The 17084-nt window shown below is 35.0% G+C and overlaps 3 long non-coding RNA genes and 1 pseudogene across 3 annotated transcripts; 2 read left to right on the top strand and 2 right to left on the bottom strand.

The window, feature by feature from the left end:
- Positions 1-17084, bottom strand: part of LOC133725798 (7-deoxyloganetin glucosyltransferase-like) — a 43544-nt pseudogene that overhangs the window by 12136 nt on the left and 14324 nt on the right.
- Positions 466-1788, bottom strand: LOC133725802 (uncharacterized). The gene is made up of 4 exons (XR_009854560.1): positions 1533-1788; positions 1305-1358; positions 719-957; positions 466-626 (listed from the first exon to the last, which is right to left on the bottom strand). It is a non-coding gene; the product is annotated as an uncharacterized LOC133725802 (long non-coding RNA).
- Positions 8879-10946, top strand: LOC133725801 (uncharacterized). Its single transcript, XR_009854559.1, has 2 exons — positions 8879-9060; positions 10843-10946. It is a non-coding gene; the product is annotated as an uncharacterized LOC133725801 (long non-coding RNA).
- On the top strand, positions 14833-16369 carry LOC133725800 (uncharacterized). The gene is made up of 3 exons (XR_009854558.1): positions 14833-15382; positions 15480-15659; positions 16202-16369. It is a non-coding gene; the product is annotated as an uncharacterized LOC133725800 (long non-coding RNA).

Raw genomic sequence — 17084 nt, 5'->3', positions numbered from 1 at the left:
CTGCACAACATCTTTTCATAAAACTCTATCGTTTATATTTCATTAAGACAACAGAATTCTGTTGTCTGAATATATGGAGATTTGAACTATCTTGGATTTTTTCTGTTGTGTGAATCAATGGTGGACAACATATAAATTAGAATGTTTTATTGTTTAATTTTGAGTAATAAGACAGAATTATGTCGTTTGAATATATAGAGGCTTGAACTTTCTTGGGCCTTTCTATTGTGTGATTCAATTAAAAATCACAATTATCTGTTGTCTGACTAGCATAAATAATACAATTGGTCCGCTTCATCTGTGATTTATGGTGACTTCAGACAACAGACATTTGCTTAAATTTTGTAGTCTGATGTTGGTTTGGATGTCAACTTTAATTGGTTTTTATTTCTGTCTTAAAAAGAGCATTTGCACGACACAATTTTATAAAAATTGATCTATTTATTTGAATATCATCATGAATCATTACAGCCACCAAAGTGAGTTCTAGCTATATGCACAAAATGATTCCTAACTACTGATCTACCACAGACATACAACACTAGTGATCTGAAACTTGACAGCATGCTTGCCCATTCAACCCAAACTTGATCAATGTCCAAGTAATCTCCAACTCGGTAGTCATCCTGCATAAGTAATATTCAAGTGTAAGAAAAGGTATAATAGAAGAAGCCTAAAAGGGAAGATCTGGGGAGGGGGAAAAAGGATAAGGGATTACCTCTTCAAGTTTGTAGAACTTGTACAATTCATCAACATATTCAACAACTGCTAGTTCCAGCATCTGTCTTGTCGTGACAACAGGTTTTCCTTGGATGTTGCACTTATAGATCATCACTTTCTGAGCCAAAAAATATCTTCTATTGGAATTTCCATTCAAAGATCACCTCGTGCCACCATGAATGCATCTGAATTTACAAGGATATCATCAAAGTTTGCGACTCCTTCCTGATTCTCCACCTATCAATAAAATTTTGGAAGTACAAAGAACACGAACTGAAATTCTTTAACCATTTATACCAACCAAAGTATCATCACTACTAACCACTATATCATATAAATAATATGATGCAAAAATAGAATGGTAAAAGTTCGGTTATAGAGCCTTTGAATGAAGGCCAAAGAAACAAGCATCGAATTTGAGTGGAATAATACAAAGCATACAGGGTTATTGACCTAAATTTAACATAATACTTTACCCCATCTGAGAAATTGAGAGGTGCATGTTAGACAAGAATTCACCATCTCAGGTCAAATACAATCTTTCAAAAAGTAGTATAAACATGCTTTCTTAATTACATGCGTACCTACAAGAAATCACCCTACTTTAAAGGGTCAACACTCAGAGATGGATACCAAACCTGTAAAAAGTAAACTTCCAACCAGAATAAATATCAGACAAGATCAAATTATAGTTGGCAGAGCTCAAAAATGATAAAGTTAATTGCCAAAAAAAAAAATACAAAAACAAAAAATGCTAAAGCTACTATAAACTTTGATATCAGCAGTAATACATAATATCAACAGTTCCTTACCTACATTTCACGGTGGCCACAATCTAACCATGAAACTCCCTCGATAAGATTTGTTTCCTTCTCCAATTGACCACAGGTAACCCAAAAAAAATCAACAAATCAGTGAGCACCCTTTCACATCCATCATCCAATTCAAGAATGCAAAAAATGCTATCATTCAGAGGCATATATGTCTGCAGACATCTATATACATAACATGTTTCATAAGAAAACTAACCAAAGAAAACAATTGAAGAACACATACAAAATGCATAGTGCAAGATGAAGAATTGTTTTCACTAAATTAATCCCATTTATCGGCAAATCCCGAGTGCACAACCATCTGATAATAGTAGTATTTAATGGAGTAATTAAAGAAATACAACTACAAAACATTCCTTTACCTGTAATTTTGGAGGAGTGAAAGATGTCAATTCACCAAATTATATCAAAAGGAAAACCTCATTCCTCAAGAGCTGCCATGTGTCCAGGTCCAACCATCTCACCCCTACGGAACCAAGTTCGTAACCAAATCAGAGCCATATGTCTACCCTTCTAATAATATGAAAGGTAATAAGTGCACTTGTATCTTGATGAGAGTACCTTATACATATTCAACACAATGCTCTCTCACTAATTGTTCATGCCGCCATATATTGCTCACTAAATATGTTGGATCATATACCAGCACCAGAAAAGCCATCGAAAAAACTACACCATTCACATGACGAATCAGACTTATTCAGGTCAGATTACACAAGTTTTGTGAAATACTCATATAAGAACAAATAAAAAACCAAATGAACCACAGAAGCTAAGCCCTAATTTCTTTCTCTGTCTTTGGCTTTTGCAGGTTGACTTTGATTTCCCAAACATGTACAAATATACTATCTAAATTTCTAAACATACTAAATGTGAAAGCAACTACCTGATATAACTATTTAATCATTACCGGTAAAAAAATGGAACAAATAAAATTCATGACTACAATAGAAAACAATGAAGGACATGTAGGAAATTGGCCCACTTTAACATTGATACTTCATGACTACGGAATGCTTTGACTACATGATCACGGAAGTGAGATTAACAAAACCATTGGCAAAAGAATTGAAAAAAGAAAGCAATGACCATCAAACAACCTGCATATCTATTAGAATATAGAAAAATAGCTATTTACTTAATAAAGAACTGCAGAAATAAAGGGGATGATGAAAGACCAATCTATAAGGTGATCGAATAGCAAAAGAAAAGGCAACTAATAACTTCCAAACCCATTGTGTATGAATTGTTTTGTTTATTCTGGTTATTATTAAATTAACCATATATCTAAATTAGCTACTTAGGTCGATACTGTATATATGACCTTATTCAAAGCTCTCTAAATTAGCTAGTTTAGGCAAGTCTCTCTACTTTAGCTTTGACCTTATTCAAAGCTGACCTAAATTAGCTAGTTTAGGCAAGTCTCTCTACTTTTTCCGAAGCTAAAGTAGTGAGGAAGAACAAATTTAACTGTATTTATGACCTTATTCACCGCATAAGGGTTGAAATGAATTCAATCATCTAATCCCAATTCGGAATTACAATTAAACCATTGGAATTGAATCAATTGAGTCAATAATCCAATAAGGGTAGACCAAATTTCAAGCCAAATCACTACCAGAAACCTAGAACTTATCTGGACCAAAGTTCATTAAAGGAAGAAAATTTCATGAAAGAAGTACGAGCTTTTAGATGAAGACCCCAAATTCAAAATTAGAATGCGTAAAACATTTACAAATTCATCTATTGAATACCCATCTCTTTGTGGGTGGAGAAAACACCAAGCAACTGAGACCTTGCAAATAGATATAGAAATAGAGGAAAAAGTGAAAGAATGAGAGAGAGATTGAATACCCATCTCTTCGTGAGTGCAGAAGTGGCACTGACCCGTGGGCTTGCCCTTGAACTTTCCTCTTCCTATTTTGGATTCAATAGATAACAGCCTCCGCCTAAACCGCCTATGTTGCTGCCCAATGCAATCGCCTAGGCAAAGTGAGATGAACACTTAATCGAGAAAACCCTAAATACCCAATCCAACAAAAACCCTAAATCTATTAACACTTAACCAAGGACAGATGCGGATTCAGGTTGAGACCAAGATACGGATTGAGACTGAGATCCTTTGGCTGGAATGGGGTTTTCTAGTTTGCGAGGCGAGATGGTTGAGATTTTTTCAGGGTTTTCAGTTCGATGCTGGATTGGAAGAAATTGATATTGGATTGGGTTTTCAGTTCGAAGATTTCTGTTGTGTGCGAGAGCGAAAGAAAGAGCAAGAGAGAAGATGGGTTTGAGAGTGACAGCGAGCTGAGAGACGGTTTTTAGGTTTCTCTCAATTTGATAAATTTGTCGGGCCAAAATTTCATGGAGTGTTAGACGAATATGTATTTATGTTGTACCAAAAAACCAAACTGAAAGGGAAAAAAAATATCCAAACAAGTGAACAACTAAAACTAAATCAATAGCAGTTTAATGCACAACAGAAATCTGTTGTCTGAAACATAACCTTTTCAAACAGTTTCTTTCAAAAAAAAAAAAAACCTAAACAACCAAAACTAAATCAATCTCAGTGTAATGCACAACAGAAATCTGTTGTCTGAAACAGAGCCTTTTTCAGAAAACTGATTTACTATGATATACACTATATTCAGACAACAGAATTTTTTAATTCTGTCGTTAAAATTATTCAGACAACAGAAAACAACTGTCGTCTGAGCTCTGTCGTCTGATGAGTTTATTGACATAGTGAAAGGCAGCAAAGTAGGAAGCCCATACACATTATTAAAAGCACTTACAAAAAAAAATACACATTATTAAAAGAAGATCATGCTAATACAAATACGGATTGGACCTTGGAACAAAGGCATTCTCGATTCTCTTAGCACCAAGGCACAGAGTGGATTGGAACACGAGACGTACGTACGACTAGGTATTTTCTCTATATAGTTCAACCAAAAATTTTTACAAACTGTGTCAGTTTGCCAACAAAATATATATCTTGTGGCTAACACATTTACTATATACTGCAGTTCTATAATGTTCATAAGCACTGTTCATCTCAACAGTAAAACGACGGTTTTGCCCTCGAGCTGTATACTAAAGGCCTGAGTTTTGTATTGTGTTCTAGAAGCTTTACATCGACTGCACAGCCAGATACAAACGCTTCATTCTATTTTCGGTTTGGTCTCGGATACAGACGCAGCGTGAAACAGAGGTATCAACCGTATCGATCAAGCTCTCAGATATAAATAGGGATGGCAATGGGGAGGGTAGGGTAAGGGGATTAAATTACTATCCTCATACCTGACTTCATTCCCCATCTCCTTACCCACCCCAATCCCCGTAATAAGAAACTGGGGATTCCCCGTCCCCGTCCCCGTCCCCGTCCCCATTAGGGATTAGGTCCCCGTACCCGCCCCAATCCCCATTAACAATATTACTAATTTATTATATAAAAATTCATACAAATAATTATTGATTGTAAAGTATGAAGTTAAAATCAAACATCAACATAAAATAAATTTTTTATTTCAATCAAACAAAAACAAATAAAAGTCTTGCTTAAAAAAAAACAATAAAAATCTGCATTCGACAAAAAAATTCCACAATCAACTGCTTAGTGTAACCTAACAACTTACTCATTCACTTCAACAAGGTGAATTGAATAATATCAAAAATATATTGACAGAATTTAAAAATTGACAAAAAGATGAAGTTTACATAGATATTTATTTATAAATAATATCAAAAATATAATATATATATATATATATATATATATATATATATATATATATATATATATATATATATATATTATATAAGGGGCTGTGACCACTTACCCAATTTGAGCCTAAAAATTGTAGGGCTGGCAAATTGGGCCGAAGCAACCGAACCAGCCGGATTTCGAACCGGCCCGAACCGATTTGGGCCGAAAACTCAGCCTGCCGACTTTCGGCTCGGCTGAGCCGTACCGATGGCTCGTATTCGGCTCGGCTACGGTATGAGATTTTGCATACCGTCGGTATACCGTACCGACCGTATACACGTATACATACCAAATAATATACAAAGTATATATAACTTTGTAAAAGGTGAGCTTCGAACCCCTCACCTCTTATACACCAACCCAACTCCCGACCACTTGAGCAGAAGCTGCTTTTAATATATTATGTACATACTTTCTATTTATAGTTTCTTAAATGATAGATTAAACAAAACAAAGCTCCTTTTCTTATTTCTCTCTCTCTCTCTCTCTCTAGTCTCTTCTATCTTCTCCTTCGACGTTCTTGGTTCTTCTTCTTCTTCACAGACCTGTGGCTTTGCTTAAGTTATGCTTCATCTTCTCAATTTTTTTTTTCTTTCCTCCACAATCCCCATCAAATCAACATTAGATCATCATCAGATCATCCTCATCTAATCAGATCAACATCAGATTCATCATCAGATCATCCTCAGATTCATCATCAGATCATCCTCATCTCCAACATCATGAATCTCCAGTGGAGGAGGAAGAAAAAAAGTCTCAAAATCATCAGATTTCAGACATGAATCTCCGGCTGCAAATCCACTCAAAACCAAACTATGCCAACCGAAATCTCGGCTTACCGACAGTCGGTATACCGACTACGTCGGATCGGCGGCGGTTTGAAAATCTTGATACCGACAGAGGTCGGTTCGGCAGTGGTTTGGGGAAAAATGGATCGGTTTAGTACCGAATCCAGCCCTAAAAAATTGCCCACTTACTTCACCAAGAAGTCTTTAATCCCTTTTACCCAATTTAAACATGAATGACAATGTTACCCTTATTTTAATTAACAAACCCCTCAGACTCTCTCTCTCTCTCTCTCTCTTCCTTCCTCGATCGAGTCGACTCAGCGAGTTGCAACCATTAGACAACAACCACCATCCCTGCCGGACGAAGAATTGACGGCGATTGGCGAGGCAGTGGTTCTGCATCGCCGGAGGAGGCACCGATGAAGACCGAAATAGCCCAGGTGTTTTCCAGGTCGGCGGTGAGGGCCTCGACGGTGATTGCCGCCTTCTTTTTCAATGTGGTAGCCCCGAATTTGAACACCGCCTTGCGCGACTCATAGTTTGAAGCGGCGAGGGGCGAGACGGCGGAGGTGGCGTTTGACTGGTGGAGCATGCCAGATCTGAGCAGCAGGTCGAGGTCGCGGAGCTGGTTGGTGAGGGACACGGCGGCCATGTTGAGGTCATTCTGCATGTAGAGCATCCCGCCGGTGAACGACCGGGGCTGAAGCGTGAATTGACCTTCGCATTGGCTCAGGCGGAGGTCTCCTGTTCGTTTGGTCGGACCCGGGCCAAGAAGGCCCAGAATGAGCTTCCGGTGAATGTGAACCGTAAGAGATTGAAGAAGGAGGTGATAAGCGAAGGTCACCGAAGACGAATTGAAGAACGGTGTTTTGGAGATGGCTATGGATAATAAGCAAAACGTTGGGTCTGTTGGTAATGAAGATGAGGCTAAGCAGAGAGTTTTTTTTTTTTTTTTTTTGTCTGATAGAGGAGAGAGAGTTGGAAACCAATTTACTAATGAAGATAGTGTAAACTTTTATTGGGGTCTATTGGGGGGCAATGATATGATTATTGAGGACAATAATATGATTATTGGCGGGTAATAATATGATTATTGGGGGTAATAATATGTTTTTTGGGGGGAAATAATATGACTATTGGGGGGCAATAATATGATTACTGAGTATTATTAGGGGGCAATAATATGACTATTGGGGGGCAATAATATGATTACTAGGTATTATTAGGGGGTAATAAGATCGGCCGCCGGAATTCGGTCACCGGTTCGGTAGCCGAATTCTGGATTCCGGTGACCGGTTGTCGGATTCCAGTAGCCGGAGTCTGCGGCCGGCCACCGGTCATCGGAGTCCCGCGAGGTCTTCGATGACTTCTCTATCTAAGTGACAAAGAAGAAGAGGGCAAAATTGTCTCAAAAATAAATAAAAAGGAATAAAAAAATATTTAATTGGGTATTAGGGTAAAATATATATTAAATATTGGGTAAGTGGGCAATCTCTTAGAGTGTTTGGGTAAGTGGGGTTAATTAACCCCAAAATTGGGTAAATGATCATTTTCCCTGGGTGGGTATGAGGATGGGATCAAAATACCATCCCAGCCCCGTACCCGATTTCAGAATTCGAATACTGGGGGTCCCTATCCCTGTTACCCGATTTCCCCCGAATTTCTCCCTATTAGGGTCGAATAGCCGATGGGTACCCTACGTGATGGGGATTATTGCCATCCCTAGATATAAAGGTTAGGCTGAAAACAAATAGGAGTTAGTGTTTGGTTTTGAATGCTTTTGAATTTTTGATTTGATGTAACATTTTCGATTTTGATCGTAGGTCGCTGGGGTGGGAAAGAGAAGACGAGAGATCCAAGATTGTGGTTGACTTCCGGAGGAAGGTTTGGGTTTGTTTTGTGAATTTGGATTTGGTTTCTTCTTTTCTGCTTATCTCTGATTGTCCGCTTTTTGTGTAAACAATTTCTCAGTTCGTGTAGAGGGGGTTGGGTTATTGGGTTTTTGCTTTTTTATTTTTTACTAATCGATTGGAATCTAAGTGAATGTCTTTTTGTATGTCTTTAGATACTGTAATAGGGTTTAGGTTGAAATTTTTTTATTTTTAAACTTGAAATCTTTTGATTCAATTGTTTTTTTTTTTTATCAAGAAGAAACTTCATTAATAATGAACTGGTTACAATGAGTTTGGGCAACATCTCTAACATAGAAATGGCCACTGGACTTCACATTAGAACTCCATAATGACTGACTGACAGAGTCAAAAAAACCCCGACTCAACTTTAGACTTAAAACTTGCACAACAACTAAAAGGCATAGACAACATGCGCAGGAGCAGTGATTGCCTGACTCACAACTTTGTCAACACTAACTCACCACCCAGAGTCCTCCTGACCTGCCTTTGATCGATCAAGTCTACACTTGTTGTGACTTCGAACCCGACCAAATTGAAATGCTGGACCATCAGACCTGAGACTAAACTAAACCCAACTCCATTGCCACCTTAATGTCAACACTGGCAATCCACAAATGCTCCAAATCTTTTGATTCAATTGTTCGTAGGTTGAATTTGGTTTTTTTTTATTTTTGTAGTGTGCGCTTAATCTAGAGGTTGTACAAAAACAATTTTACAATAATTAATGTAGGAATGGTCTTGGATTCCAGTTGGCGGGTCATTACCGAATACAGAGCAAAAGAACTTGACATTTGGTGCTGCTGCTAGCATGGTACATCCAGCCACAGGTAATATCTAAACCAGTTAATCATTAAGGTTATTCCAATTGTTCAGTTTAGATGTCTAAATATAGTTCTACCATCTTCAAGCAGGGCACTCAGTAGTGAGATCTTTGTCGGAGGCTCCAAAATATGCTTCTCTGATTGCAAAGATTTTGAAGCAGGATTATCCTAAGGCCAGTCTTAGCCGTCAAATAAGAAATCAGAATATCTCAATGCAAGGTATACATCGTTTGGACTTCATACTTGAATCTCCATTGCTGCTTTCCAATGATAATTTTTTTAGAAAGAAAGCTTACATGTTAACATCTGTTTGCCTCTCCGCATTTTGTAATTTAGGATTGATAACTATAAATCATTTGAATTATGCTTCCTATGTTTTCCACTTTTCCTTACGAGTTTTTCTATTAGGACCTCCATATTTGCTCATTTGACCTCTCATCTCTTTACACCTCCTATTTGCTTTTTAAAAAGTAATATTTGCTAAGTAAACCTCTTTCAAATACCTAACTTAACCTTACTCATAAAAGAAAATTTTTGGGAGCATTAAAGATGAGTTAGTGCTCCCATAATTATTTATTTACCACAAAATAAACTTGACATTGTTCAAAAAAAGAAAGAAAGAGATAATTATTGAAAAAAGATAGTGTAACTAATTAACATAAATTTATCAGGGATTTTTCAAGCCTACTATTTCATGCTTAATTATGGATTTTCAAAGCTTAGTTTTTATGGTTTATGGTTGCATGCTGGAATTAAGATAGGTTGCGATATTAAATTTGTTCACGCTCTTTTCTTTTATTATTTATTTTTGTCTTATATGTCACTTCACAAATTTATTTGGTTAGTTTACATGAGAGCTCTCTATCCTCAGTTTCATGATCCTCAAGAGAAAGACCTTTGTATCATAGTTTTATTTTTATATAATTCGCCAAGTAATTTTGAATGCATTTTCTCTTGATTTTTTCTTTTTTAAAAGCTTTATAAACAAAGAAAATGAGAAATATGAAATGAGAACTAAAATGGAAATGAATAATTAAAGTATTGTAAATGTGTTTCCATTATTATAAATCTTTACAGAGAAAAAAATATTTTCCTTATTAGTTTGTTGTCTTTAACAGTCTTTTTGTATAAGGATACATATGTCATTAAATAATTAAAAATTGAGGGAGGTCTAGTGAGTAGATTAAGAGGTCCCAATAGAAATTCTCTTTCCTTACTTGGCTGTCAGACTACCCTTTAGTGAATCAATTGTTTTGATTTATACCAACTTAAGAAATCTGTTTCAATATTTGGACTTGGTTTTTTTTTTGACAACAAAACATATTAAAGCTAAATGTCGCTGTTAAAATCAAACCAGTTAGAGAATCACATGTAAAATCAGTTAAAAAGTTTCAAAAATTCAGTAAATTGTGAAATTATTAAATCTTGGTCGTGCTAATTACATTTTTGTTTCATAATGGTCTGTTTTTTTTTTTTTTTTTCTCTTGGCTCTAAATATTTCATTACTTTGCATTCACATTACAATAGTAGAAGTTAGCTGCACTATTTTTGGATTGGCTACTAGGTTCACTCCAGGATAATTTGCTTTTGGCTTGAAATAAAATTTACAGCTTTTGTTTTTTTTTTTTCCTTCCTGATTCAAGTTTCTCTATCACTGTCATTTTGTATGCATTAAAAGAAGTAATGTAAACAAGCAAACACCAATAAACAAAATTGAAAGAGAACATAAACTGCATCGCTGAACTGATTCGTTTATTTCAATTTGATTTGTGTAGTATGTTTAAGTCCATGAAACTTCAGTGCATACAGTTAAAAAAGTTTATACAGATGTAGAAGTGCCCATTTGAGTTCTTTGTCTGATCGAAAGTAAAACTTGGTGTGTTTAGATCAATTTGCATTTGAGTATTCAGAATGATGTTGCGAATGCTGTTTAATAATGTTGTGGTCATATCTCTGACATAGACATTCAGTTTTTGACTAAATTGAAATGTTGCATTGCAGGCAAAGCCATGGCCTTTTGCTGAGTGGAAGTTTTATAGCATTTTCTTTATTTCGTGGCGCATCAATTTATGCAGAACAGGCCAAGGAATATCAGAACAGGCCAAGTAATTTCAGATATGTTCCAATAAAGTAAAGCTATAACTTCTAATAGAATTATTTGTTACCTTTTCTTTGCTCTAGACACCATATATGGGGTCGTCTTGGGTACCTTGGTGTTTGTCCTTTCCTTATTTTTTTATTTTTTTGACTTTTAGTAAATTAATATAGTGGAAACCTACTGAACTGGTCAACAGGTTACCCAATTAAATATCGACATGTGTCATTTTTAAAAATAAAATTTATCATATTAACAACACACTCTTTCTTGATATGTAACATTGTTAAAAATCATGTAACAAGTATTGTCAAAATAATAAATTACACATAGTTGAACTACAATTACGACTTATGACAACAGTTGTTGTGGTTATTATAATTGAGTGGTCAAAGATGTAAACATCATATTTGGACAACTTTTATCAAATTTAGAACCTTGATTATCAAGTGGAGAAGATCCTTACAATACTGAGTTGTTACATATCTTTTGGTCTAATTTTAATTTTACCATGTTCACAACACAAATGTTGTCGGAATTGTAAAATGGTTGGTAATCTTGTAAATGGTATAGTTTTTGAAGTAATTACTACAATCAGAACAAAAGTTTCCGCTTTTACACCAATAGTTGCGAGTTATGGTAAAATATGTAGTGATTGAGTAATTATTCCATTAATGATAAAAATATAAAGATTTACCACTTTGACAACAAATTTGTTGTTGCACTTGTTAAATTGTCCATAAATTAGTACATTAGTTTAAGTTGAGTAATTACTATAAATAGGACAAAAGTTACCGCTTTTACATCAATTGTTGTGATTGTGGTAAAATGTGTAGTCATTGTAGTAATCATTTCATTACTGATAAAAACATAAAGATTTACTACTCTGACAACAAATTTGTTGTCATACTTGTTAAATTGTCTATAAATTAGTACATTAGTTTAGGTGGAGTAATTACTACAAATAGAACAAAAGTTACCGCTTTTACATCAAGTGTTGTGGGTTGTGATAAAATGTGTAGTCATTGTGTAGTAATAATTTCACTAATGATAAAAACATAAAGATTCATACATTTTCTATTTTATATAATATTTACCACTTTGAGGACACATGTGGTAATTAGAAAAAAAATCTGCATTAAAGTAAATAAGGTCTTCGTTAGAGAAAAGTAGGTTCTCATTTGAGTAATTAAGTCCTAAAAGTGGTAATTAATTGTAATAGGTTCTGACTTGACTCATAAACTCTCGCAAGCGTACGAATCGTTGTCAAGTAAGGGAAGTATTAAAACCTTGATTATCGTACCTCGGGGATTAGGCGTTGGACCTAACCGAGGTAATTGGCGCTAGAATAACTTAAAAGCATACAATGAAAAAAGTAAAAATAAAAATAAAATAAAGTAAAATAAAATATTCACAAGGCACCAAGCCTCGGCAATGCTCGGCTTAGCTCACAATAAGCCTAATCAAAGCCACTAACTTGTAGCCCAAATGAGTTATGCACAATGGAAGGTAGAATTTTGTTTGGGAGTTGTGAATTGGGAATTAACTAAATTAAATGCAAACTAAAGTAAAAGCAAACAACTAATTATCAAGCAAGAAATTAAATTTGGATTTTCAAATTAATGGAAATATGGGAGTGTCGGGTGATTCACACTAACTATCTTGCAAATATCAATGCCAATTTTACAAATGCATGCATTTCCTATATGTGTTAAGTCCCGTATCTAGTACCAGTCAAGGCTACTAAACCAATTATCCTTTCGGTGTATCGATTATGCCGGTTAAGGCCACAATCAACTCTCTAACTTAGGCATTACGCCGGTTAAGGCCGCAATATCTAAAATTAGAGGCCTAGAGTGCAAGATAATAGAGACCCAAGCAAGCTTAGCTACAATTAAGCTAGCTAATGGTTACCACACTTAAATCCTAGATGCAACAAGACCAATAAGTTGTCAATTTATCAATCTATTCATCACAATTGCCCACAACATAATTTCAAAGGGTGACAAAGCCTAGAAACATGCTTCTAAGGACCAATACATTCGGATTTAAAGCATACACAATGAAAATTGCATTTATTAAAATTAAAGCATCAATATTTATACAAGATGAGTTAGGGCTTCACAACCCTAACTCCCAAAATTAAACTACTCACTCATAATTAAAACAAGATTTAACATCAAAACCATGTACAATTAAAATAGATGAGAATAGAGAGGATAAGCTTTGCTTAATTTCAACAATGCTAGAAAGCAAAGAAAACTAAGCTAGCTTGAATCCTCCTAACTACCCAAGATGAAATTAAGGTCTTGATGATCTTCCTTGATGAAATTTGAGAAGAGCCCAATACTTTAATGTGGAAGAGTGAGGGAAAATGGGAGAGTGTGAGGTGATATGGGTGATGGACGAGAGATAATTGGAAAGATGGAATGGGAGAGATGGAATTGTGGTGGTGTGCGGCTGTTCAAAGGAGGAAGAGGAATTTGGGTGTGCGGCTGTTGGTGCTAGGGTTCTCCTCCTGTTGGTGTTGTGAAGAGAATATATATATAATATATCGGTTCTCTGTGAGAGAAAGAGATCAAATGGGTGGCTATTTCGTGTGGAGGAGGAAAAGGTGAATGGGATAATGGGACACGTGGCAAGGCTACAATGGTTGAGGGGTGGAGGTGACGTCAGAAAATGAAAGAGGAAGAGCACGTGGTGCTATGCATTTTCGCAGCAAAAGAAAGAAAGAAGCGCTGCTCCCTCTTGCATGTACAGCTGCCATGTGTCATCTTCTGAGTGGCTGAGTTCAATTAAACAAATAATTGCTTGATTGCAACATGCCTCTCCACGTGATGTTGCTCTGATGATTAAACCTCTATTAATTAATCATTATCCAATGATTAATTAATGAAAAGAATAATTAATAAACAGAAATTCTTCTTTTCTTCATTTGTTCATTATTTGCTTCGATTTCGCGCCAATTTCTTCCGATAACCGTGACTCCGCTTATTTTCTACAAATAAATAAAAATGGGTTAACTACATATTAATTAACTTGAGGATTAATTTAATTCTAGTATTTAGAGTGCAATTATGCATATAAAATGCGTGTAATCAGGTTCTCATTAGAGTAAAGTAGATTCTCATTTGAGTAAATGAGTCCTAAAGTAGGTTCTCATTTGACTACATTTAAAACAAATATTATTTATTTTTACACTAATTGTTGTCGTTGTCGTAAAATGCATGTAAAAAGAATTATATTTGGTTAAGGAAATTACTAATGATATAATTAATTGGTAATAAAGATTACTTAACTAATACTAATTTTGTGAACTTAGGTTAGAAGGTTTTTGTTTTTAATAAGGAAAAAACGTAATTTTCAATTGTGTAATTGTCCATTAATAACAAGCATTAATTCACTAATAATAAAATTAGTTAGTAATATAGACTATTTAACTAAAAGTAATTAGGTGAACCTAGGATAGAAGGTTCTTTTAATTTTTTTTGAAAAAGGAAAAATCATAATTGTCAATTGTCAATTGATAATCAAACATTAATTGGTTTTATTGTTTTCACTATCTTTATTAATTGTTTTCAATTCAATTAGTAATTTAGTAGTTTGTGTTACCAAAAAAATTAGAAAGGCTAAGGGTTAAACAAGTTACCAATTTGTTAAATATTTTGAACAATTGGATATATTACTAATCCAATGGTCCAAAATATTTAACAAAATGCGAGTATGGCAAACACCAAGGTACCCAAGAATTCTCCCCACACATAGAATCATTCTCTTTGCTAATTTGAAAGGCTATAGAAAAGATTAAATGCTTACAATAACATCTTTTGTATGTATGTAGTATTTTTTTTTTTCGGAGTCATAATGAACTTTAAAATATTTTAATATATACACACACACACTTGCAGAACAAAGGTGAAGGTGGTTCATCTAATTCTATACTTCATGCTGCCTTTCCTTAACAGAGAAAATGTGTTGCCTTTATTTAACAGAAAAGAAGTGAAGGACCCAAAGCGTGTGTCACCAAGAGCTTCAACTGAGGAATGGTGTGAAGGCAAGGAGCAAGTAAACCATTGGAATTTGTTTTACGATTCAGTAATATTCCTGCAATCTAAAGTCTATATGTAAGCTTATATTTGACATAAGTAACTGATATCTTTATTTTTAGGCCCTACACTGTCATGAAAAAAGAAAGTATTTGTTTGAACATTTAGAAGCACATTACTAATACAAGTAAGAGGTTGTTATAATTAGATTTAGTTACTAACTTTCTTTACCCTACGATAGTCTCTTTGTCACCCTATGATCAACTCTATTTTTAACAATCAGTCTCTTTGTCAAACAGGTGTTAAGAAGCTTCACATTAATGGCATTGACAACTTCCTGATTGCAAAGAGCAAGAACAACTTGCAAATGTTGAATATGTTGGTTTGATTAATTATGCAGGTGCAGTTCTTATAATTTTCTGATATATGATCACATTTAGAATTTCCAGATCATTGGTTGGGCATTGTTTGAATATCTAGCCAATCTTTTTTCTTAGGCGAGACTGCAGTTCGTTAATCTTTTTTCTCACGCTGGAGATAACTAAGAAGGTTCCAAAGAGGAGTACAAAATTAAATCAGAAACTGGCAAAGAAATATGAAAATGACTGAGGATCAAGAGGCTCAAGAAGAAGCCGATCAAGATAAGGAGGAAAAGGATGATGCCCATGACTAATATGGTACATACTGAACATCCTTTGATATTGTTATCTCATCTAATAACTTTAGAGGTGTACCAACTTTGTTCTTTCAATTTCATTCTGTCACAGGACTTAACAATATTGGTTGCTAGATAGACAGTAATCACATATACATTTAATAATTAAAATATTCATATTGGAAGACATTCAGTATGTCTGCTTTCAGTTAAGATAGGAGGCTATAAGCCTCAGTTAAGATAGGAGACAATTATAGCCTCCCCTGTCTCTCCTACTCACTTTTTATTTTTATTTTTATTCTTTTTTACCAATTTTCCGACCTGACTATACAAAAAATTTGCCTTTAGGCATTAGAAGCATTCAGAGGCAGTAGGCAGTACAACCTCATTAAAATTGGGCACTTATGCTCAAAATATGTCATCCATATGGTAGGTGTTACAAGAATTTGCTTCTTTTGTTTTTAGATACCGAGTCTCCTCAACTTATTTTAAAATCATGTTGAATTAGAACCTTTTGTAGCAAAGCCTTACACTTGCTTTGCTGGTGTCTTCTATTATGTGCAGGAGGAATGTGTTAAATGGTTAGAACATGGAGAAGACTGTAAAAGTACTTGGGCTCTCTCCCTCTGTGAACTAGAGAACTTCATTTTTTTACTATTAGTTGTTGGTTCAGTTAGAAAGCAATTGATAATTGTTATACGACTTGAACGAAGTTATACTACCCGCAGCAAAGCCCGGATCTCTAACTAGTATATTATACTCTTGTCCCTTAAGTGGGTAGAGATGTATTACGCTATATATCTTTTTCTTTGATGAAAGAGGTTTATTTCTCAATCTTTCAAAATCATCCTGGAATTGGATGCCTTGTCCTCGGTCTCTAATCTAAATGAAGAGGAGATTGATCTTTCAGTAGAAAGTGTCTTAATTGAGGAGGTGAAGACAATGGTTTACCTCTTTCCTTCAGTAATTTGTACCTATTGCCCAACGCACATGTTAGCTAGCAATGCGCTTTTGTTTCCTACATTTTAAGTTTAGGTAGAGGAATTAAGTGCCACAATGACTTTCCGATGTACTTTTTGCTTATGTACGTATCTAAGTGTTTCAATCAATATATTTCTTGAGTGGTGCCGGGAAAGAAATCTTGATAAAAGCAGTGGCTCAAATGGTTCCAAACTATGTGATGAATTGTATATGTTGCCTCTTGGTTTATGTGATGATTTGCATTAGTTGTGTGCCGAATTTTGGTGGGGTGATTCTGAGGAGAAAAACAAGATTCATTAGAGGTCATGAGAACGTTTATGTGTTAGGGTGGAATGGGTTTTAAAAATTTGCATTGGTTTAACCTTGCAATGCTGTCTAAACAGGGTTGGCGTTTAATACAAAATCATGATTCTTTAATTGTTTGATTGCATCAGGCATTATATTATCCTGAGGGTGATTTCACTAA

This window comes from Rosa rugosa, chromosome 1, assembly GCF_958449725.1.
Source record: "Rosa rugosa chromosome 1, drRosRugo1.1, whole genome shotgun sequence".
Taxonomy (NCBI): domain Eukaryota; kingdom Viridiplantae; phylum Streptophyta; class Magnoliopsida; order Rosales; family Rosaceae; genus Rosa; species Rosa rugosa.
The sequence above is the reverse complement of the archived record's forward strand: the minus strand, read 5'-3'. Positions and strand labels throughout refer to the sequence as shown.